At 40.6% G+C, this 25,923-nt stretch overlaps 1 protein-coding gene across 2 annotated transcripts in view; it reads right to left on the bottom strand.

Annotated features, from left to right (window-relative positions):
- SLC7A14 (solute carrier family 7 member 14) overlaps nt 1-25,923 on the bottom strand; it is a 126,750-nt gene that overhangs the window by 80,183 nt on the left and 20,644 nt on the right. The window contains exon 2 of one of the 2 annotated variants that reach the window (XM_007464728.1): nt 16,548-16,553. The exons of the other annotated variant lie outside the window; for it this stretch is intronic. The gene's annotated coding sequence lies outside the window, so the exon portion shown is untranslated. The remainder of the gene's footprint in view (nt 1-16,547; nt 16,554-25,923) is intronic. 2 annotated transcript variants of the gene reach the window in all.

The raw sequence follows: 25,923 nt of genomic DNA, 5'->3' as shown, positions 1-25,923 counted from the left end.
TGGTGGAAGCTGCCCCTTCACGTGGTTGAAGAGTTAGGATGGCAACAAAATTCTTCTAATCAATGTCCCCAGGCAAAAGGAGGTTGCAGTTGAAAGTGCCAGGTTTGATGAGCCCTTCCAGGTGACTGCAGGATCTGAAGGAGCCTTCTGAGGCCCCGCCCCCAGCTCCTGTACCCTGGGTTGTGTGCTAGCCCTCCTTCCCACCAGCCCCTCTGCTTCTCCTCTGGGCTGAGCTCCTGGCTCCTGGTTAAGAACCTAATTCAGGAGCCAGGTCCCCCGGGTTCAAAGTCTGGCTCTGCCCTTACTCGCTAAGAGCCTCTCCATGCTTCAGTTTTGCCATCTATAAAATGGGATAGTAAGGGCGCTAACTAGCTCACAGGGCTAGTTAGGAGCGAAAGAGTTAACGTGTGTGGAGCTTTTAGCACAGTGTCTGGCATACATGACTGCCAGGAAGTGTCAGCCTCCTCTGGCCGATGACCAGGTCTTTTTGTCCCTGACTGCTGACACCCCCTCCCACCTCCCTAGGCAGCTCTTAGAGGGTCCTTGGCCTACTGCCCAGCCCTTACCCTGGGCTCTTCTCTGCTGAAGCTCCCCTGGATTCTATGGCTGCAGACTGTACACCCTGGTATTTCACTCCTAGGTGTTCATGCTTGCCTTTTTCATGATTTTAGGGAAGGGCTTTCTCCTTTCCCGTGTTTTGTTATCTAAAGGGGTATCCTCAGCCGATTTGCTTGGACCTTTGGATGTTATATCTGCTCTCATTCCTTTACACCCTTGACTTTCCTGCCCAAAATGCACACACACAAAGGTGGCTAGGGCATGGTGGATTCACCTATAGTCACCACCCTATCCCTGAAGGCACGACCTCCTTTTGACTTTCTTGCTTGTGGCTTACTGTGGCTCACTTAAGCCAGAGTCTTTGATGGTAGATTCTCTGCTGAGGTCCTGGCTTCTGTTGCTCTTCTATTTCTTCCAAACTTGCCAGTTATGGCTCTAAGTTCGTATCCCAACTGTGGAGTCACTTGCCTGTCAGTCACTATGATTTTACACGGGGTGGCCAGACACAGGTCAGATATATGTGAATCCCAGGGTCTGCGGTATCCGAACAGAACACCCTAGTAAATTGAATTGAGATCTATGTCCTGGTAAATTTCTCCTGTTGTCCCCAGTTTTGTTCTCTGTATCTGCACTGATTAATAGGGCTAATCTGTTTATAGGAAAGTCTTCAAGTTTTTGAAGGCAACTAACATATCTCTTGGAGTCTTATCTTCCCCAGACTAAACATCTTCAATTTCTTCAATGATCAGCAGTGTCTCACATGATATGGCTTCTAGATCAATCACATTCTGATTTGTACTTCTTGGGCAGGCTGCAGTTTATCATGGTGACATTTTTGGACCATAAAAGAGTGGTAAGGGAGATGTTTTTGATCAGTCTGGCCATGTGTGTGTGTGTGTGTGTGTGTGTGTGTGTGTGTGTGTGTGTGTGTGTGTGTGTGTGTGTGTGTGTGTGTGTGTGTGTGTGAGTGTGCGCGTGCGCACACATGAACCTCCTAAATCATACAATGCCGGTGCCTGACAGATTCACTCAGATGTACAACTGGCTTTAAAACCAGGGTTCCTGATTTTCAGATTGCCAACCTTCCCAGTTATGTCTTTGCTAAGTGTCTGATTGAGATCTCAGACACAGCTGGCTTTGTTTTGCTTGGAACGCTTTTTAAAGGAGAGTTTGAATCTATGACAACTGAATAGCTATGCAAAAGAGGTGGTATCATTTCGGCTTCCTTTACAAAGCTTGCTATTTCTTTTTCTGTTTCTAAAAAGTTATTGACTGCGTTAATCAGCTTTTGCTGCAGTAATAAGCAGTCTTAAATTTCAATATGTTAAAACAGTGACATCTATCCTTTTTCTGATACATATTTTTAAATATATATTTATTCTTTTTAATTGATTTACAACGTTGTGTTAGTTTCAGCCTCCATTTTCTTTGTATGATATCACAGTCATGCCAGGGTTGGGGTGATCCCCAAAGGAAAACGAGGCATTTACCTAGTTGTCTATGCGGTAATGTTCCTTTAAAGGAGCTGAGGGTGTTTAACGTTCCTCAAAACTTTTCCTATCGACTTGGCTTCAGTGGGAATTTCTTCATCCTAATTTGGAGAAGCAAGAGTCTTGTAGGAGTCTAATAAACACTTTTCATTATTAACCTGCTGGCTTCCTCAGCATCGCTCAGGAAAATCCTTAAGTAGATACATCCCTGCAGCTTCTCTCCCTGCATGTGCTAAATAGAGTTGCCCATATGAGAAGCTCCCTCACAAATCCATAACTGCAATTTGGATACGTTTGTGCCTTTGGGTTTGGAGCCCGTATTGGAAACTCCTGTTGTGTTCCCTATTCACTGTGTCTTAACCCATACCCAGGCCTCTTTGTACTTTGATTCAGTTATTCTGGAGATTCTTGTCTCTGAGATTCCTTCCAGTGCCCCCAAAGGAAATTTCTACTATTCTAAAGAGTCTGCATTTTAAGCCAGATAATTTCAAGCAGATCCTTCAAATTTTGATAATGGCCACTTGTATGTGATAGAACAATAAACAGACAAGTGGACAGAATCTTAATTTTATCGATGTAGGTCATTATACACGCCTCATGAACTTTCGGTTCTCAGCAAAGCCTGATGCCACGTACCCAACCCCTCTTTACTCTGGGTTTGTACTGTTTTCAATACACATCATCTGCTTTAATGGGTTCAGAGCACCTGCTAAATGTCTGGCATCACGTGTGCAAGATGCAGAGACAGAAAGAGGAGGAAGATGCCCCCCTTGTTCTCGGAGCTCCCAGGCTGGCCAGGAAGACAGGCATGACGACGAAGTAAACACTGACTACCAAGATTTTACTTCTTAGCCTTTGCCTCTTGCTTCTTTCCCCATCTTTCCCTCCCCAAAGCTATCCATGTTTTCATGTTCTTTTGGCACTCAGCTCATATCTCATCTGTCATTAAATGTATGTTAACCACTTGGGGCTCCTCTCCTCTGATTTCCCCCAACTCAGCATATGTTAAGTTGTGTCTTGCCACAGATTGTTATACACCTGAAGGCTTGGATCTCTTTAAAGCCCCCCAGATGGTTTTGTCTTGGAAAGAAAATAAAATCCAAGTTCCTCACAACGGCCTACAGGGCCGTAAGCGGCCTGGTGCCTACTTCCTCTCAGAGTGCATTGCCTGCCACCCTCCCTTTTGGTCCACTGACCTCCTCTCCATTCTTGAAACACACTAAATTCTCTGTTGCTTCAGGGCCTTTGCACTTATTTCCCCTACCTGGAATCTCCTATCTCAGGTCTTTGCATGGCTTTCTTTTTCTCCTGATTCCAGTCTTAGCTGAGATGTCACCTCTTCAGAGAGAAGCCCTCCAGGATCATCTGGGCTAAAAGTAGCCCTGGTCTTTCAGACTCTTTCTCTCAAGTTCTATCGTCTATCTCTCTATCTATCTTTCTGTCCTCTACTTATGTATTTATCCATCCATTTATTTTTGAGTAATTTATCCCCCCTTGACATTTATTTAGTTATGTTTTCATTGTCTATATCCTTTCTATAGACTGTAAACCCCTTGAAGGTATGGATTTGTCTGTGTCGTTCTTTCTCGAATCCCCAGGGACCATAGCAGGGACTGCCAAACAGTAGGTAATCAACAGTTGTTTGTAGAATGAAGATTTTTCCACAGCTAAAAAGAATATTTGGCATAAAATATTTCTTTATAAAAGATATAATTTACAATAGGAGTTTGTAATAATCCGTGTTCTCTTGAGACATCTATTACAGTCTAAGATGACTTCCTTTGTTGAGTACCCTTTGTGCATAACATCAAAGAACACAAAACCTCAGAAACCATTTAATTCAAGTCTCAGATTTTACAAATGATTAAACTCATTGACTGCCTTCACAAATCCCTTTGGAAAACCAAATTATCTATATTACCTAGTTATAAATAAATTATATTTCTGTGTTTTTGATCCTTTAATATTAATTAAGTCAAGGGAAGACTGAATTAAAAATCCACAATATTATAATATTAAAATATTTAACGTTAAAACATTAACGTCTACTTGAGGTTAGAGTTGTACTTTTTGGTATAGATGGTTCATGTACAATAGCTCCTTGGAGACTTCAAACAGTCTTTTACCCAATCAGAGCAGTAAATATCTCATACATTATAGAGTATGCACCATAGAAGAGAAGGTATAATTTTTAGTTTGCTTCATTGCTTTTTTTTTTTTTTTTTTCCTTCATCTGGGAGGAAAATAGTTGAGCACTTTGACAGCCTGGAATTTAATATGTTTTCGAAAAATGGAGATCACTTTGCCCTGTGGGTATACTGTTCATTTCTAGCTTCTGAGTCTACTTGGAAGACGGCACCCACTCAGGGTTCGTGGATCTGCAGGCCCTTGGGGTATACTCTGGATCCACAGCCCAGAGAACTCCTCTCTGGAGGCAGGTTTCTTTCCTGACTATCAGCATGTCTGTTCATTAGGAAATCTGAAAAGTGGGAGAACACATTTCAATGCCAACAGCACTTAACTCACAGAGGAATGCCAGATTCCATTTGGGGACTTTTAAATGAATTTACAATCTACAAGCTATTTGACTTAAAAGTGCTCGCTTCCAAGCTGTTGAGTTAAAATTTTTGTAAACTGCAAGTTCTTGAATTTAAATGTATTCCTCATAGAGCACATTAAATAGCAACTGTTAATGCAAATACAAATATTCAATAATATGGATCAAAGAAATGGGTTCAAGAAATGATACTTCAGTACACTGACGGTGGGAGTGTGAACTGACATGAATGTTTTTGGAAAATAAATCTATCATGTGAAAATAATCAGGTGCAAAAAACGTTCTTTTTTTTTTTCAAGGGCCATTGCAATATCATTTATAGTGGTAAAAACTGGAAACAATCTAAATGCCAAAAATAGGGACAGAGTTAAATGGATTATGAGGCATTCAAAGAATAAAATTTTAAGCATCCAATAAAATATTGTTCTAAAATAATATTTAATGACATAACAAATTACTCAGAATATATTAATTTAAAACAACTATAACAATAATAAAGGATATAAACTGTACAGTGTACGATTTAATTTCATTCTCTTCTGAAGGCAGAGTGTTAAAATGTTAAAAGGAGGGATCAGTAGGTGGTAGAATTAGGAATGATTTCTATTTTCATCTTTTCTGTGGTCAGCATGTATCTTTTTTTTAAATCAGGAAAAAATGTTTAATTGAAAATCAAAACAGCCTGCTCCGGTTTCTGGCAATGAAGATATATCCTTGGTTTTTGTAGTTATGTCTCCATGCATCTCCATTATGGGGAACTGTTTTAGGATCTGTTTCCCTCATGGAATTAGATTAGCCAATATTATCATTATCACTCTTTTCACTCTGGAGACAGAATTTTCAGAGACTTTCCAAGGAAAGCTCTGACTTGGTTACAGAATCATCCTTACACAGCAGATTGGAATCACCAGGAGCCTGGAGTCAGGATTCTCCCAGTTGCTACACAAAGCTCAGGCCAATACAGGAAGATAGAATCTGCCCCCGAAGCAAATACCTCAGTCCTATGACCCTGGCTTCTCTTAGATTGGTTTTCTTTCTTTCCAGGTTGACTATCCCCCATCCCCCAAAGGCAGCTAATTCTGATAATTTCTTGGACTGTTCTAAGAATTCGAATTATTCTCGATAGTTTCATCTTACAAAAGAAACAAGTAAAAACACCCCTCCTCCCCCAAACTGCCGTGCCCTCTTTAGGTATTGCCACACTTCAGCTATTGTCCTCCAGGCTGTCTCCATTTCTTCATATCTTGTCAGTCGTCGGCCTTCTCTGTTCTGCCTTCTGTATGTTCCCTGCCACCAAAACTGCATTGCTCGGGGCTTCCCTGGTGGCGCAGTGGTTGAGAGTCCGCCTGCCGATGCAGGGGACAGGGGTTCGAGCCCTGGTCTGGGAAGATCCCACATGCCGCGGAGCAACTAGGCCTATGAGCCACAACTACTGAGCCTGCGCGTCTGGAGCCTGTGCTCCGCAACAAGAGAGGCCGCGGCAGTGAGAGGCCCCCGCACCGCGATGAAGAGCAGACCCCGCTCGCCGCAACTAGAGAAAGCCCTCGCGCAGAAACGAAGACCCAACACAGCCAAAAATAAATAAATGAATGTTAAAAAAACAAAAAAAAAAAACTAAAAAAACCCGCATTGCTGAAATAATCAGTGGCTTCTGTGTTGCTAAATCCAATGGACATATTCTAGCCCTCATCTCCCTCCCCGCCGGCCTGTCAGAGGCATTCAACACTGTTGTTCACGTCCTCCTCAAACACTCTTATTTCATCTTATAGCGGTGAGAGCCATGGGTTGAGTGTAGTAGTGTGCAAACTTGATGGTGACCTCCTATTAGGAATAAGCTATTGTGATTTTCTTCTTCTTCTGTAGTGTAATGGGATTTTAAAAGGAAGAACGCATCCTCTAGAAGATCTTCACTGCTGGTACATTTTTAGTCCTTAATATGGGGTCTACTATTAAATGGAATCATAGAATGATATTTACAAGTAACCATGTATTGGTCAGTGTGAGTCAACATCAAGAAACCATTATGCCATGATGCTGGAATGTCTTGGCTGAAAGAGCGATTTAGAAGGGGAAAAGACACCCTTTCATTCAACATGACAAAGAAATGGGAGAATCGACTTAACAAATATAAACAAGAATAAAAATATTCCTTGAGGTAGAGGATTAGATGGTTTACAAACTTTCAGGTCCATCTGGGCTATTGGTCACCCATGCACCTTGACCCGTACTTGGAACTGATGTGTCTGAGACTGTTGCCCTCTCTGAGATCTGAAGCTTGGCAGAAAGTGTAAAGTCCCTTTTCCAAGCTAGGCTGGTGGACCTGCTGCCCTGGAGCCTTTGACCTCCCCCCTTTCCCCGGAAGACGCCAGCCCAGGTGTGACCTGCTCTTCTCTGTCTACCCCAGAAGAGAAGGCCATGGTGTCTGGTGTTCAGACCCAGCCCCAGAAGACCCATTTCACTATATTCTGCATTGATGAGATACATAAAGAAGTACAATCTCTCTAGCACCAAGCGGGGTAGGGTGGGTCAAACTCTGTGTCATATTTTGACAACTGATGAGTATCCCAACCAATGAGCCTCTGTGTTCAGAGCCAGCTATTGAGAACACTTAATTGGTCTCACCTGTCATAGGCAAGGGCTGAGAGTGTAATTCCTTCCTGTCTGTGGTTTGCATCTGACCAGGACCCCATTCTATTTAGTTAGTGAAAATTGCCTAGTAAAAAGAGGTGAACTCCCCTTGGGACATATAAAAGGATTAAAACAGCCCCCTTGTTATTTTGAACTCTGGATTTCATTCTGTTGCAAATGAATATAGGGTAAAATAGACAAAAAAGAGAGTCTTTTATTGTGAGGCTAAAAACAGGGAGGTCATATGGTTATATGTCTAAAATGCAAGTCATAGTGCTTAAACAAGAGGGTCTTTCCTCTCTGCCTTTTCTGTTCATCACCTGTCAGGTAGAAATATTTGCCTGTCTCCTTCTATGTGCCAGATGCTGCCCATATCCTATCTTGGGTAACAATTCACTTATAGAATAACACCACTTATATGATGCTTACTATGTACCAGGCACAATTGTAACTGATTTATATATATATATTATTCTTACAACAGCCCTGTGAGGGAGATTTATTTTTAACCATCTCTAAATGAAAGATGAGGAAACTGAGGTACAGAACAGTTAAGGCATTTATTTATTCAAAGTGACACAGCTACTAAGTGGCAGATATGGGATTTGAACCCAGGATTTGTATCTCCAGAGCAGTGGCCCATCTAGAGCAGCAATGCCCAGCAGAGTCCTGTGGTGATGAAGTGTTCTTTGTAATGTCCGGTATGGTAGCTATAACCTCACGTGGCTATTGGGCGTTTGAAATGTGGCTAGTACAGCTGAAGAACTGAATTTAAAATTTTATTTCATTTTAATGATTTAAATTTAGGTAGCCACGTGTGGTTAGTGGCTATTATACTGGAAAACATAGCTGTAGAGCCTGTGTTTAATAACTTCCAAAAAACATCAGAAAGGTGGTGGTATCCTTTCCAGAAGAGGACAGTGAGTGTCAGTAAAGCTGAGGATTTATCCAAGGTTCTGAAGCTGGAACGTGGAAGAGCCAGGCCGCCAGCCTCTAAAACCACGTGCTGTGGTCACCAGAGATACGCCCCCGCCTCTGACCCCCATCCACTCTCCTGGCTCTTCATCTCTTTCCAAACCGGATCAGAAAGCCTATCTTTCTTCCTCCACCCTTATCAAAGAGTCTCTTTTTCCCTTCCTTCATTATTAATGCCGTAACAGTAGAACAGCACTTTGAGACCAGAACATCATGCTACATGTTTGGGGGATGTGGCATGGCCCTGTAGAGTTTCATTGACTAAACTGGAACAGCTTGGTAATAAGTAGTGTACTCATTCTTAACATTCATAAGGGCTTACCTCAAACTATTATTTTATTGTCTCTTTCTTCTTGGTTATTCCTCCTTTCAACCCACCCTAATTCTTTTACCATTGGTAACAAAATATATGCCCCTAAATCAAAACAGCCTTTGGTTAAAAGTACTAAAGTTATATTAACCTCCAGCTCTACTCTTTAATTTGAACTCCTCCCCCACGAAGAAAAACACCCCAAAACAAAACAGAACAAAAACTTCTTTCGCCTAGGTTCCCATTAGCTAATAGTATTATTAAAGAAAAGATAGACAATCATGTATGGTTTGGGAGACGGTCATGTTTCTAAAGCATAGTTTTGAATAAACCAACTTTATGTTAACCCATGGTGAGCCAAGCACCGTGTCTTGTACCCAGTAACCTCTCAATAACTAGTAACATTTCATTGATTTGCTTTCCTCTACGTTACTTTAGTGACTTAGGACTTATGCGAGTAGGAAACCCCATTTTAACTATTGGGCATGAACAGAGAAAACAGAACTCTATTCAACAAAGAAAGCCCAAATTCAAATACTAGTGCACCCAGGCCTCAAGCACCCAGGCCATCCTTTCTGGCACCAGAAGAGAAGAAATGCTGTGACTTCTTCAGATAACAGTCTGCCCATCTGATCACAAAATGCGATCGCTGTCTTATCTGGAGACAAGACTCATCCAACTCCCAGACAGGAGGCAGAATCTAATGTTTCCTGGTGGGGAGGGGCAAGCCAGTATTTCCAATGACCTGGAAAGTAGGAGTTCGTTGGAAAGCAGCTTGAGAACAGACTGAGGAGGACTCTTTTAGGACATTGAGGAACGGGGAGGAAGGGCATCTGTGTTTGAGTCTCCTTGTTGCTTCCTATTCCCCTGTGACATACCCTGGACTCGGTGGATCTCAAATGGTGACTGAGTTATGCAACTACAGCCAACCTGATGGTACTTAAAAATTCAGAGCAATGACGTCAATTAGTGTCCTCATTTCCACTGACTTCTTTAGAGGGAACAAATTCACGTGGTAGTACAAATAGAGAAGGAGAAAGGGATAAGGCATTTTGTAACTTCTCAAGATATGAAGTCTAGCACTGTACTTTGAAACAGAAGCTTTTTCTATTCGCAGTCAGACCTCCAAGCTACCTCCTGGAGCAATTCCACTGTCAAACCATGCTGTTTCCTGGTGTGTCCACCAATAGAGCAATCAGAGGGGGGCCCCCTCACACTGATACTCAGCTGGCTCTAGAAGGTGATTTGGTTCAGGCTTTTACTTGTCAAATCATTTTTTTCTGCCTAAAGGCTGGACTTGAGCTAGTATTGTTGGTGAGAGCTGTAGCACCATGAATAATACCACATGCAGGTGGATGATACACAGATCTCCTTGGCCTTTCATGTTAGGCCCCCAGACATTCTCAGCCTTAGAATCTTTTAGAACAATTTGAGTCACCTGGGGAGCTTCAAAAACTAACAATAGCCAGTTCCACTCCCAAGAGATTTCTATTTAATTGGTCTGAGTTGGGAACCTGGCATCAGTGATATGGGGGCATCCCTGGTGATTCCAATGCACTAAGACCCTGGATGGAGCAACTAGCAACCTCAGGACATCAGAACCCTGTCCTGCACCTTCTTCTATCTCCTGCGGTGACTCAACAAGCCAGATAGAGTCGGTTCCACTTTCTGAACTGGAGGGTTTTGTTTTCTTTTATGAACGTGATAATATTTTCCATCTCCTGGAAACAAAGCAATATATACCTATTATAAATAATTTCAATTTAGAGAGATCTAAGAAAGAAAGTTAAAACTACTACTGTTTCTTTTTAACCACACACACATGCATGCCACACATATGTATATATTTTTATAAAATTGAGACACTATTTTATGATCTTCTTTCACTTAGTGTATCAGAGATATCGAGACGGTTAATGTAGATGTACATCATTTTAAAGAGCTGCAAAGATTTGCTCATTTTATGTATACAGACATTCCCCAACTTACGATGGCTTGACTTATGATGGTGTGAAAGCGATACACATTCAGTAGGAATCATACTTCAACTTTTGAATTTTGATCTTTTCCTGGGTTAGCGGTATGTGGTACGACACTGTCTCTTGATGCTGGGCAGTGACAGTCAGCCGCTGTGTAAACAACTGATACACTTAACAGCCATTCTGAACCCACACAACCATTCTATTTTTCACTTTTAGTACAGTACTCAATAAATTACATGAGATATTCAACACTTTATTACAAAATAGGCTTTGTGTTAGATGATTTTGCCCAACTGTAAGCTAATATAAGGGTTCTGAGCACTTTTTTTTTTTTTTTTTTTGGCTGCGTTGGGTCTTCGTTGCTGCACGTGGGCTTTCCCTAGTTGTGGCGAGTGGGGGTTACTCTTCGTTGAGGTGCGCGGGCTTCTCACTGCGGTGGCTCCTTTTGTTGCAGAGCACGGGCTCTAGGCGTGCGGACTTCAGTAGTTGTGGCACACGGGCTTCCGTAGTTGCGGCTTGCGGGCTCTAGAGCGCAGGCTCAGTAGTTGTGGCGCACAGGCTTAGTTGCTCTGCGGCATGTGGGATCTTCCCAGACCAGGGCACGAACCCATGTTCCCTGCACTGGCAGGCGGATTCTTAACCACTGTGCCACCAGGGAAGTCCGGTGTTCTGAGCACATTTAAGCTACGCTAGGCTAAGCTGTGATTTTTGGTAGGTTAGGTGTATTAAATGCATTTTTGACTATGATGGGTTTCTTGGGATGTAATTCCATCATAGAGGAACATCTATATTCAACAATTAGTTTAATCTTCTTTTAATAGAAATTGAAGCTCTTCTCATTATTTTCCTCTCATAAGCAATGCCACAGTGGACATATATTTTGCAGACATTTCCATATAATCCCTTACCCTAAGTTCCTAGAAGTGGAGTTGCCAAGTTAATTAGGTATGGTGCCTTTGCCAGATTGTCCTTTCAAAAGATTGTGGCACTTTACACACTCCTCAGTATCATATGCCTGTACCCATTTCCCGCCAGTATTAACAGCTTCTGAAATTGGCAGTTCCCATAAAATAAAAATTTGCGTCAGTAAAACTTGACTCAGGCTACATTTACAGAGTGTCTAATGTGTACTGGGTGCTAACAATACCAAGATATATAAGCTAGAGGTCTTGCCTTCTCCTACGCAGTGCTCCTGGGTACATACATGTATGTAAATATCACCTGGGCATCTTGTTAAAATGCAGTTTCTGCCTCGGTAAGTCTGAGACGGGGTCCGAGATTCTGCATTTCTTAGAAGCTTTCAGAAAATGCCTCTGCCTGTGCAGTTGGTCTGCATCTAGCAGCAAGACTCAATCCCACCTCTGGGCCTTTGCAGTAGCTGTTCTATTTACCTGCTTTGATTCTCCCCACTCTTTGCTGAGGTCAGTTGTTCCCACATCTGGCTGCACATGAGAAATCACCCAGGAAACTCAAAAAACCAAAAGCAAAAACACAGCTCCTCAGGCTTTTCCATATCTCTGGGAGTGGGATCTAAGAATCCGTATTTTAAACAAAATCACAGACCAGACTCTTGAAACTCCTGGTTAGGTTGCTCCTACTGACCCCCAGGCCTCACCTGAGCATCATTTCTGATCTATGAATGAGTTTGGTCCTATCCCCCACCTCTATAAGCTGTTATAGCACCCCACACTTCTCCTTTTGAACACTCCATGGAATAAATGTGTCATTATTCATTAGAGTTTGTCCCTTTTAGTCTCTGATTTCCATGAAGACAGAGCTGTGTCTGTCTTGGGCGCTGTAGTGTCCCCAGCACCAAGCCAGGACTTCTGGCAACACAGGAATGGATACATGAGTTGACATTCCTTGCAAAACACTTTGTAAATATTTTCACATTCAATTGTCGTAAGTCTGTAAGGCAGGAAGTAAGGCATTAATATCCCTAAACCAAAAATGAAAAAAAGAGGCTTAGAGACATAAAGTGACTTGTTAATGACGACACAGCTTAGGTCCAGATTTGGAAATTGGCTTTCTGTCCCTTCTGTGCCTCTCCAGGCTGTTCCTGTACAGGTTTTATACTCAGCCAGAGTGGAGGAAATTTGTTTAAATGTCCCCAATGTGACACTTATTTAGGATCTCAGAAATTAAGAATACTAACAGTTATCCCCACCTGACATCCTACAGAGAGGCACTTGGCTTGAACAGTGACATGAAGATTGCATCCTTTGAGAATAAACAATGGTGCCTGTGGTCACTTCCACACTATACTTTAAAACATGAGCAGGGGAGAGAGCATATGTAGATCAATCAGGAAAAATCGCCTTACCCCAAACCCATGGGGAGTCTGAATGAGAGCAAAGATAGAAAAGCAATTTAAGCTTTTCACAGGAAATCTTTTAATTGCAGGGGCAGAGGAGGCCTAATGGGTGAAGGCTTCAATGAAGAAAAGAGGAAGATCTTGGGTTATAATTAAATGATGGTTGTGACTGGGTATGTGTGTAATGAGGGGTTGATCTGAAAATAGGTCAAGGTCCTCAATTCTATTAGCCTCAGTGCCAGCTTTTTTATAGCACACGTTACATTTTTAATGTGATGGGGAATCATACCCATTCCTATACTGACATGAAATTCATAGGTAATATAATTAACCCACAAACATTATTTAAGAAAAATCAATATAATGCCCTCGTGGTACGAAGAACTAGAAGGCAATTAATTTATAATAAAAATGCTCTTCAAACTGTAAGTGCTCAAGCACAATATAATGAAGTACTCAAACTTGCATCTATGCCCAGGGTTATCTCAGCAGCCACAAGTAACAAAGTTGTGGGCTGTTGGTGATCCAATACTACCAATGAGGGTTTGTGAGTGAAGTGATTTTCTGAAAACTTCCAAATTAAACCTAATACCACTTGCCCTTGATTTGTATGTTAGTTGCCTTTCTGAAAAATTCAGCACATATAAATTTTTAAAATTGAGGTATAACTCACCTGTCATAAAATTCATTTTTTAAATGTATGATTCAGTGGTTTTTAGTTGCATACCCATCACAGTTGTCTAATTTCAGAACATTTTATCACCCCCAAAAGAAACGCATACCCATTGCCTCTTCCCCCAACTCCTGGAAACCACGAATCTACCTTCTGTCTCTATGGATTTGCCTTTTTCAAGTATTTCATATAAATGCAATAATATATGTGGCCTTTTGTGTCATAAATTTCACTTATAATGTTTTCAGAGTTCATCCATGTTGTATCATGTATCAGAACTTCATTTATTTTTGTGGTTGAATAATAGTCCGTGGTATGGATATACCACACTTTGTTTATCCACTCATTGGTTGATGCCATTTTAGTTGTTTACACTTTTTGGCTATTATGAATAATGTTGCTGTGAACATTTGTGCACAAATTTTTGTCTGGACATATGCTTTCAAGTCTGTTGGGTATATACTAGGAGTGGAATTGCTGGGTCATATGGCAACTCTATGTTTAACATTGTGAGGAACTGCCAGACTGTGTTCCAAGGCAGCAGCAGCATTCTGCTTTCCCACCAGCACATAGGAAGTTTCCAGTTTCTCCACATCTTCATCAGTACTTGTTATCGTCCATCCTTTTTTTTTTTTCGCGGTACGCGGGCCTCTCACTGTTGTGGCCTCTCCCGTTGCGGAGCACAGCCTCCGGACGCACAGGCTCAGCGGCCATGGCTCACGGGCCCAGCTGCTCTGCGGCATGTGGGATCTTCCCGGACCGGGGCACGAACCCGTGTCCCCTGCAGACGGACTCTCAACCACTGAGCCACCAGGGAAGCTCCAGTCCATCTTTTTTACTACCACCATCCTAGCGAGTATAAATTGATATTTCATTGTGGTTTTGATTTGCATTTCCTTAATAACTAGTGCACATCTTTTCATGTGCTTATTATCTGTTTGCATATCTCCTTTAGAGAAATGTCTACTCAAATCCTTTGTCCATTTTAAAATTGAATATTTTTCTTTTTACTATTGAGACCTAAGAGTTCTTTATACATTCTGAATACTAGATCTTTATCAGATATATAATTTGCAAATATTTCCTCCTATCCTGTGGACTGTCCTTTTACTTTCTTGATGGTATCATTTACAATGCAAAAGTTTTTGGGTTTGATGTAGTCTAATTTATCTATTTTTTCTTTTATTGCTTATGCTTTTGGTGTCATATCTAAGAAACTATTGCCTAATGCAAGGTCATGAACATTTATACTTATGTTTTTGTCTAAGACTTTTATAGTTTTAACTCTTACATTTAGGTCTTATTTTGATCCATTCTGAGTTAATTTTTGTATATGGTTTGAGATAAGATTCTTTTGTATACGGATATCCAGCTGCCGCGGCACCATTTGTTGAAAAGACTATACTTTCCTCATTGAGTTGTCTTGATACCCTTGTCAAAATCATTTGCCCATAAATGTAAGGGTTTAATTCTGGGCTCTCAATTCTGTTCCATTGATCTGTATGCCTGTCTTTATGGCATATATAAAATTTATACATAGTATTTGCATGTAAAATGGTATTATGTTCTGGGCTCAGACAATTGTCAACAGGTTTTTCACCTGTATGTTTGTCCAGTGGGGCATTTGAAAGTCATGTGAGAGGCAGGGCAATTCTTCCTTCTGTGAGACTATGCTGCCCATTGCAGTACATCTAGCATTATTAGCCCCTGCCAACTACATGCCAGTGTGCCCTCCAGTCATTCTGACAGTTAAAATGTCTCATAACTTTCTCTCAGGAAGCAATATTCCCATTGAGAACCACTTCTCTAAAGGCACCTTCTGTACCTCCAGGCTTTTTCCTTCTCTGCCTCTCCAGCCCATCTCCCACATGGCTAAAATATGAGTCTTTCCAGGTTATTCCTTGCTCAGAAGCTTTTAATAGCTCCTTATGCTCTGTGAAATGAAGTTCAAGCCTTCCAGCGTAGCTCTTCAGCTCGATTACCCTCCAGATCCCTGTGCTGCACGCCACCTGGCCTATGGAACTGGCCTTCCCGCTACTCGCTGCCCCTCCATTGCGCACACTGACAGCTCTTAGGAAATCACATTCATTTTCCAGAACCAGTTCCATCAGCTCCTCTGGAAGCCTTGTGGGTCCCCTCTCCAGCTGGTGGTGCCCTTCCTTGAGTTCCCAGGGAACATGCTTGGACTTTGGGCTTTGTTCATCTTGGCATCTCTGGTTCCACTTCAGTCCGAAGCACACTGCCTGGTACACTGTTGGGATCAGTGAATTTTGTGGCAAGAGTGAATCCTCAGTACTCCCGTAAGTTCTTTTTTTTTTTTTTTTTAACATCTTTATTCGAGTATGATTGCTTTACAATGGTGTGTTAGTTTCTGCTTTATAACAAAGTGAATCAGTTATACATATACATATGTCCCCATATCTCCTCCCTCTTGCATCTCCCTCCCAGCCTCCCACCCCCCAATCCCACCCCTCTAGGTGGTCACAGAGCACCGAGCTGATCTCCCTGTGCTATGCGGCTGCTTCCCACTAGCTATCTATTTTACATTTGGGAGTGTATATATGTCCATGCCACTCTCTCACTTCATCCGAGCTTACCCTTCCCCCTCCCCATGTCCTCAAGGCCATTCTCTAGTAGGTCTGTGTCTTGCCCCTAGGTTCTTCATGACCTTTTTTTTTTTTTTTTTTTTTTTTGAGTTACTTCACTCTATATGACAGACTCTAGGTCCATCCACCTCACTACAAATAACTCAATTTCATTTCTTTTTATGGCTGAGTAATATTCCATTGTATATATGTGCCACATGTTCTTTATCCATTCATCTGTTGATGGACACTTAGGTTGCTTCCATGTCCTGGCTATTGTAAATAGAGCCACAATGAGCATTTTGGTACATGACTCTTTTTGAATTATGGTTTTCTCAGGGTACTCCCCTAAGTTCTTATTCCTCAGGAAACTAACTGCTCTGTTTCTCCTGAGGCATTGATTAGCTTTGCAGTGCATAAAGATTTATTATCACTTATTTATATAACACATATACCTTTATTTGAGAAGACAGACAGGGGTCTGTATGTGTAGTTCAAGAAAGTAAGGAAAGGAAGCTTCCAGGTAAAAATATCAACTTCATCATCATCATCATCATCATCATCATCAACAACAACAATAGGAAGTCTTCCAAATTCTAGAAATTCTATGATGGGGCAAAGCCTTTTTGTTCCATTAGGAAAGAGGCGGTTTAATACCCAAATGCCCCATGTGATATATTCAAGGAAAGGTCTGATGGAAAATAATTAGAGGCTATGGAGAGATGAGGAAGCTCTGGGGAACAAAAAGCAGCCAGAGTGCAGGGAACAGTTGGAAGAATAAGTTTGTCTGAAGTGGCAGCTGCTGTGTTTAAATTACTTATTTGCAAACATTGGCACTAGAGTCAACCCTGGACACCAATTCTCCTGCTACTGCTCTGATGCCCACTGATAAAAGTTCTTTGTTTTGCATGATTTGACATTTTTAAATGATTTTTTTCATTCCAAAATTAATACACACTAGTTGGAAAAATCTTAAGAAATATGGTTAAATAAAAAGAAACAACATCCATCACCATGAATTCCACTGCCTACAGACGGCACTGTGAATATTCTGGTGCACATGCTTCCAGTAACTTTCCCTCCGGTGTTTTTAACCCCTCTGTGGTGTGACTTTGATAGTCAGTCATTGGGGAAAACTGCAGATTTCAGAGCTAAAAAAGAAAAGAAAAAAGAGGACAAAAGCAAGAAGAGGATAAACTCTTTTCCACTGTCCAACGACTGTGCTGGGCATGGCTAGGAGTGATTAGAGTATTGATTGTATTACATGTTGCACTGCACAGCCGTGACATCAGTAACACAATTCAGAATGACCAGAACGAAATTAACCATGAGTCAGATGGCAGCTCCTGGCTTAAGCTAAGGAGAAATGATTTTTGTCGGGGCTTATTGATTCGGTATTTTCTCTTCTATGCCTGTGTTTCATTTGTTTAGTACGAAGTCCAAAGGACCATGTTGAAACCGCATTTTAACTGACATTCAGCATTTTCCTCTCCACAAACGGGCAGCACTAAGCCTGTGTAATGTCTCTGGCACAGCTCCCCTCCTTCCCACAATCCTCATGCACTTCAGCCTTCATGAGCTATGGCTGCCCTAACCACTTCTGACAGCCGACTGGCTTCTGCTTTCAATTCCTTCCTCTCTATCTGCTGCCCCATGGCAGATGCTGCTCCTAAAGCCCAGCCCTAGTTATTACCTTTTTGCTCAGAAACCTTTAACAGGGTCCTGATGCAAAAGGAATGAAGTTCAGGCCCTTAGCAGGTTATTTGACCAAGTCTGCCTTTCCAGCCTAATATTCTCTTACTCTCAGATGGCTCCAGTGGAAAGTAATCTTGGAAGAGGCTGCCAAGCACTTTGAAAAAATATTGCTTGTTTAGCTAATTATGAAAGTAATACCTGCTCATTGTAGACAATTTTGAAAATGTAAGGAATAAAGAGGAAAATAATAATTGGCCACATCCCACTGCCTAGAATTAGCCACTGTTAACATTTTGGTGCAAAATGTTCCAAGTTATGCTCAAACTCTACATACAATATAGGATTCTGCTGTTTTCACCTCTTATTATGTTATGGACATTTGCTCAGATCATTAAATAGTCTTATAAAATATGATTTGAATGGTTATTCAATGTTTTGTGATATAGTTGTGCCATAATTAACATAATCATTCATCCGTTGTTGGTACTGTTAGGCATTTAGGTTTCTATCAAGTTTTTACTATTATACATAATGCAAGATGAACTTGCTTGCATATACATTTTTGACCACATTTTTTATATTTGCTTAGAAGAGGTTCCTAGAGGATGGCAACTTATAACTCTTCTGCCTATTATTTTAATAATTGGCATATTTGTTTTATCTCCTTTACTAACATGTGTCTACCCTGTGCGAGCTGGCACAAAGTTCTGCCTGAAGTGGGTGTACTGTAACTGTTGGTTGAATTAAAAGACAGTTCACCTCCCTGGATCTCAGTTTCTTCATTTGTAAAATGGAAACATTGAATTATATTACCTTTTAAGTCATGCCATTCGAAAGTTTTTGTACCTTCAGACTTTAGCTAATAACATATATTTAAGATATGATATTCATAAATAGTTGGGATCACAGCCCATTTCTCATAACTAATGTCCCATGGGGCTCAGGACGGCCTGCAGCCTGTATAAGGACTGGGGTTAGATGCCGGGAGGCAGTATGGCAAGTTGGGAAGTCCGCAGGATTGCATTCCCTTAGTTCTGGCTTCCATTGCTCCTCTGTGTGCCCTTGGGCAAAGCACCTTTGCCTCTCTGGATTTCAGATCTTCTTTTGTAAACACTATTAATCATCCCTACTTGGATGTGAGGACTAAAAGGGATAATGTATGTAGGGCTCCTGGTAGGGGCGGGTTTTAATTGTCATGCTATTTTTGTAATGCACATTTCAGTGAATCACTTAGTGCCCTGGATGATGCCACACAAGTTTGATATAACAGGGCTGCTCTTCAAGGAAGATATTAACCCTCTTTTTCAACATCACAGTAAATGGTGAGTTACCACATGGGAAAAAATAGTCAAAATGGCTGGATTCACACATATTTTATATTTATAGTAGAAAAGTGCACACTTTGGAATGAAACATTTCTGTGTTAAAAGTTTGTCTCTACCCCATACTAGTGCACGGTCTTGGGCAAGTTACTCCAGCCCGCCAAGCTGTGCAAACTGGGGATAATCACAGCACCTACATTACAGCGTTGTTGTGAGCAATTCTATAAAATGATGTACGTGAAGTGCTTAGTACAGTCCAGGCACATTGGAAGTACTAAAGAAACAAACCCAGGGACTTCCCTGGTGGCACAGTGGTTAAGAATGCACCTGCCAATGCAGGGGACACAGGTTCGAGCCCTCCTCTGGGAAGATCCCACATGCCGCGGAGCAACTCACCACAACTAGAGAAAGACGGCACGCAGCAATGAAGACCCAATGCAGCCACAAACAAATAAATTAGTTAATTAAAAAAGAAAGAAAAAAAAGAAACAAACCCACAAAACAAACCTTTTATGATTTATCATATCATGGCTTCAGGCCAGGAAGTTTTCAATCAGCCTTAATTTGTCACTGTTCCTGAGTTATGTAATTCCATATTGATTTTAAGAACAGTGCCTCTGGAGTTGCCTGATTTTGTCACCTAGAATAGTTCAATCCTATTTATCAAACTCTAACCAAGCGCCGATTCTGTGTCAGACTCTGTGCTGGGTGCTGAGGCCGGAAATGAAGCGGTGGGACCCCTTTGAGCCCGTGTAGTGGAAATGGCCTTGGGTTGGGAGACATAGGTGGGAAGGAGGTAGTAAGACCTAGTGGATAAGAGTGGAGATCTGGCGTCTGACCACCTCCATTCAAATCCCAGCTCTGTCACTGATCAGCTGTGTGACCTTGTAACTTGAGCTCTCCACATCTCGGTTTGAGTTTTTCCTTTTGTAATATGGGGGTAATAATAGCCTCTTCCCTAAAAGTGCTACTGTAGGGATTAGATGAGATGCTCCATGGAACTTGCTTAGAAAATGCAGGACTTACAGTAAGCATCAGTAAATGTTGTTTAATTACTATCTGTTGAGAGACAAGAGTGAATTCTGAATTCTAGTCCTCTCTTTCCCACTGAACAGTTTTATAATCTTGGGTAATATTCATGTCTCTGAATCAAAAGGGAAGGAAGGGGGTTACTGTGTTGGCTGATCTGATTGGTCCTGAGAGCCAAGGGGAAATTGGGTTGTACTACACAATGGGGGCAAGAAGGATAAGTCTGGAATACAGGGAGGAGCTCCCCTAGGGCATCTCGTATTACCTTGTCCTGTGTTCAAGTCACTGGGAAACTGCACCAACCCAATTCAGGCAGAACTGCTGGGAACCTTGGTATTCTCAATTTAGAAAATAAAAAGGCAGGGTGGGAGGGATTAAGTGCTTACATTCCCTTTCAGGTTTACAATTCTCAAGTTCTAAATCCCCATTCTACTTCTAACTTGCTGCGTTTTGTACACTGAGGTATCTAGGCAAATAGCCAGTTTTATTTTCAGATCACCGTGGTAGATGTGAGTAGCTCAGTAGTAAGACTGTGTGGCTGAAGTTCAAATAGGGAACACACCCACTTGGTATGAAAAATGTCAAATGACAGAGTTAAACATGATGTTTTTCTTATAATGTCATTCTCAATGGAGAATTACAAAGTCATTTCAATGACTGGGCTTGTTCACTGGCTATAAATATAAGGTTATAGTATAAGAATGGCTTGTTTAAGCTTCTCCTTACACCTAAGCAGAAGGGGTGGCAATTCCTTCCTGTTATAATAGTGCTTAGTCCTGATATAAATAGTTCTCCCTGTGTGTGGCCCTGTTCAGCTAAAGGATGTGAGCTGTTGATTTTCTTTTTTATTGGGGTATAGTTGTTTTACAGTGCTGTGTTAGTTTCTACTGTACAGTGAAGTGAACTAGAGTTCCCTGTGCTATACAGCGGGTTCTCATTAGTTATCTATTTTATACATATTAGTATATATATGTCAATCCCAATCTCCCAATTCATCCCACTCCCTCTTTCCCCTCTTGGTGTCCATATGTTTGTTCTCTACGTCTGTGTCTCTATTTCTGCCTTGCAAACAGGTTCATCTGTACCATTTTTCTAGATTCCACCTATATGCATTAATATGTGATATTTGTTTTTCTCTTTCTGACTTACTTCATTCTGTATGACAGTCTCTAGGTCCATCCACATCTCTACAAATGACCCAATTTTATTCCTTTTTATGGCTGAGTAATATTCCATTGTATATATGTACCACATCTTCTTTATCCATTCATCTGTCGATGGGCATTTCGGTTGCTTCCATGACCTGGCTATTGTAAATAGTGCTGCAGTGAACATTGGGGTGCATGTGTTTTTTTGAATTATGTTTTTCTCTGAGGAACTGTTGATTTTCACGCTAGTAACTGCCTGGCTAAATGACAGCCCTGGGAGGTTTATATAGGAGTCTAATTGCATGAAAGTCTGTTTCGTAAAACCCACAAGTGACATACAGTGCTTTCTAAACTTGTACCTCACAAAATTACTAATTAATGTGTTCCTACCAATTGCTAGTATTAATGCTGATAAATGGCCTGTTTAAACAGAACGTTAGTGATTTCACAGGGTTGTTTCAATTTTTAAATTTCTTCAGGGGGAGAAGATAGAATGCAATTCTTTTCTCTTTTAGAAAGGTAGAATGTCATTAATTCAAACTGATTTCTTAAGTGACTGTAAGATTCTCTTCTGGGTACCAGAAAAGATCTATTTCTCTCAATCAGTAGAAATACAGTAGAACTGTATTTCTGATTTCAGAAATACAATGTTACTCTTTTTTTCTTAAAAATTTTATTACTATAAAATTGATAACCATCATTGTAAAACATTTAGAAAGTAGGAAGATTATAGTCTACCACCTTAACATGCCTACCATTATACCAGTTTAAAAATTGTTTTCATGTAAGGGATGTAGCATTCACAGAGTAATTTTTTGTTCCTTCCTTTTCTCTAGCAAAAAATTTTTCACCCCTGAACACTCATTAGGTTGCTTGACTCAAGAATGGGATATTGATTAATCCCTGTTCTAGCTGAATGCCACAGATTTTTTTAAAAAATTACTAATTCTAATACCTGGGCTATATATAAAACAAGCAAATAGATTCAACTGACACATGCGGAGTTTCTCCCCCCGCCCCCCCTCCCCTCTTGAATTTGGGAGGCCAGACTATGGTTGGTTTTATTAGGTGAGACTCCAGTCTCACACAGTGTGTAATTAACAACCAAATCGAACTGAACCCTTTCAGTCCACTGGCATTTCAGAGGTGAGAAGGACCAGCTCAGTCTCTGCCAACTTTCTGGCCAGGCTGAGTCATCCACTGGGACCAGGAACTTCCTTCCATGACAGACCACCTGTGGCTGTAGCTGCTGGGCTCTCCAGTCTCTGAAGAAACAAACACGGATCGGACTGGGCTGGTCAAGGTGTGCGAGAGCCCTGCCTGGGGTACCTGATGGTCTCATCCCTCATCTCTCTCTGTAGAACTGTGACCTCCAAAATTCCACTCTCTCTTTTTTATTTTTATTTTTATTTATTTATTGTTTTTGCGGTACGCGGGCCTCTCACTGTTGTGGCCTCTCCTGTTGCGGAGCACAGGCTCCGGATGCGCAGGCTCAGCGGCCATGGCTCACGGGCCCAGCCGCTCCGCGGCATGTGGGATCTTCCCAGACCGGGGCATGAACCCGTGTCCCCTGCACCGGCAGGCGGACCCTCAACCACTGCGCCACCAGGGAAGCCCTCACTCTCTCTTTTTTAAAAAATTATTTTCTCTTGGGACTTGAGAATTCTTTTCTTTGACAATGGCCACACTGCGGGGCATGCAGGATCTTATTTCCCCGACCAGGGATCAAACCTGTACCCCCCTGAATTGGAAGTGCAGAGTCCTAACCACTGGACCGCCAGGGAATTTCCCCTCCACTCTCTCATGAATTGTTAGGAAGACTTTTCTCAAACCCCCCAACCTCAGTGAGGCCATCTTGCTGCTCTGATATGGGACTAGGCACAGTGCCTCAAATTTTAAAACAAAACATAAAAATTTTAAATTATGAAATATTTCAGACATACGTAAAAGTATAGAAAGCAATATGATAGCCACTCCTATTTAACAGATTTTACCAATTTTGCTATAGATCTCTCTTTCTGAAAATAAACAAAAGGTACCAGTTAATAGCTAAGACTCTCCTATTTCATCTCTTCCCTCTTTCTCCATAGAGGTAACTACTATCCTGGAGATAGTACCCATCATTCCCATGGATGTTTTAAACATTTTTTTTAACCACGTAAGTTGTATTCTTATGGATTATTGTGTTGTCTGTGTTCGAAATGTTTAAAAATCGTATCAACTGGCTTTTTCACTTAAATTTTTAATTTTGAGGTTGATCTGTCTCTAGGTCTAGGTAATCTATTTTCACTCAGGTGTAGTAGCTTCCTGTACAAATCTACTAATTTATTTACTCATTCTCCTTATGCTGGCAGTTTAGTTGCTCCTCTTTTTTCACGAATGCAAACCATGCTGCAGGGAACATCCTTTCAGTGTGCGTCTCCTTCCACGTGTGTGGTTGGGTTGCTGGGTATAAAGTGGGGGGACCTTTAACTTTACTAGATACTAGCGAGCCACCAAATTGCTCTCTGAAATGGTTGCAGAAATTGGTACTTCCATCAGAAACGTGCAAGACTTCTTGTTTCTGCACATCCTCACCAACACCTAGTGTTATCAGGCTTTAAAATTGTTGCTTATATGATAGGTCTGAAAAGCCTTCAGTGGGTTTAATGTGTTCAGCATTTCTCTGATTATTCAATTTGTTAAGTAGGTCTTTTCATGGTTTTTGTTTGTTTGTTTGTTTTACCGCTTGGGTTTCCTTTTCTGTGAATTGCTTGTTCCTGATCATTGCCCATTTTCGACTGTGCTGTTGTTTCTTTTCTTATACATCTGTAGGAATTTTAAAATACATGTGATTTATACTAATTCTTTGATAGTTAAATGCATTGACTGTATCTTCTGTAGGTCTGTGGCTTTCCTTTCTTTTCTTTTTTGTTAAAAGTTCATTCTCTCCCGGTGTCAAGGAGACTTACAGCTCTTGCATTTCTTTTGCTGACAGAATCCTCAAATTAAACAGAGATATTTCTTTCCAGTGAAGCATGGTTTTCCGAATCTAAAATGGAAGGTGCTAAAATATCACGGCAAATGTATACCTCCTGTGATGTTTCTCTCCACCTCTGATAGCTAACGTAAAGTTTGCTTCAAAAGAGAATTTAGTTGGAATAATGCTTTAAGTCTCCCAATTCTTGTGAAAATACTGAGGAGAGAAATTTTACCCAAAAAAAAGGAACAGTGGGGATTGGGTTTTCTTTATCCAGTACTGCTGTGCTCTTCAGGAATTTTTTTGGTTAAAACAACTTCTATGTTAAAAAACCAAAAGAAGTCAACTAACTGGGAGATGAGCCTCTTCCCTGAGAGACAAAACAAGCATTGCCTCTCCACAGAGCCCCTCATAATCTGCACATGATGGACCAAAGTTTTGGTTTATGGAAAACCATACCAAGAGCAGGGAGTGACCTAGGATTTGCAGCTCTTCTCCATAACAGAAGGAAATCCTGAGCATAGCTGGATGGTGTTTTTAATTTCCAGTGAAATATTATATTCAGTTAATCTGTTTGACTTATTTTATTTAGCCTATACACTGATACTGCCTGAGTCACATACATAACCACTTTCACCATGTGTCTAGAACAATACATAACAGAAAAGACACACACACATACACATACACATTTAACTGTGTAGTACTGACCTGTAAAAAACAGTACCAGCCAGTTCCCTAAAATTTTTTTTTTTATTCTTACACCTATAAGAAAGAAATGAGCTATGAGAGCTAGTGTTTTCTATCTTAACATTCACTCTGCATTCTAGTATGTCATATGTAGCTCATAATGCTATAATGACTCTGTGACTTGTCTTTTTTTAAAGTGTCTTTTGTACAGAAGTCTTTAATGTTAATGTAGTCAGTTTATCAGTATTTTCCCCTTATGATCTGCTGTGTGTGTGTGTGTGTGTGTGTGTGTGTGTGTGTGTGATTTATGTAAGAAATATTTCCTTACTCTGACACAATAAAGATTTTATTTTATATGCTTATCTAAACATTATTTTTCAAAAGAAATAATTTTTTATGGAGGTACTGTTGATTTACTATGTTACATCTAAAATTTTAATAGCTTTTCACATTTGGGAATTTTATGTATTTGATAACTTTTGCTTTATATATTTTGAAGTTATATTGTTAGGGGTATACAGGTTCAGAATTATTATATATTCCTGATAAGTTTTTCCTTTTATCATTATGTTACTATCATTTTTGTTTATATTTTATACTAAAATTATTTTGTATGATACTAACAGAGCTATAATATCCTCTTTTGGTTAGTATTTGAAAAATATTGATTATATTTTTCTATCCCTTAATGTTAGACCTTTCTATGTCTTTAGTTTTTCAAGTATATCCCTTAAATAAAATACTAAAAATCCACCCTAGAACCTTAAAGTTACTCATTTAATATGTTGATATTTTTGGACTACTGGAATATTTAGATTTATTTCCCCTATATTATTTTGTCTTATGTATTTACCATGTCTTTTTTTTTTTTGGCTCTCCACTTTACCCCTTTTTTAATCAAATGAATAAAAAGTACATTTTCCTTTTTATTCATTTGATTATATACCATCTATTATTTTTGTTAGTTACCCTTAATTTACTGACCTACAATATGAAGCTAGTCAATAT

The sequence above is a fragment of the Lipotes vexillifer genome, unplaced genomic scaffold, assembly GCF_000442215.2.
Source record: "Lipotes vexillifer unplaced genomic scaffold, Lipotes_vexillifer_v1.1 scaffold37, whole genome shotgun sequence".
In the NCBI taxonomy this organism is placed as follows: Eukaryota; Metazoa; Chordata; class Mammalia; order Artiodactyla; family Lipotidae; genus Lipotes; species Lipotes vexillifer.
Note: the sequence above shows the minus strand (reverse complement) of the source record. Positions and strands in the feature narration are given on the sequence as shown.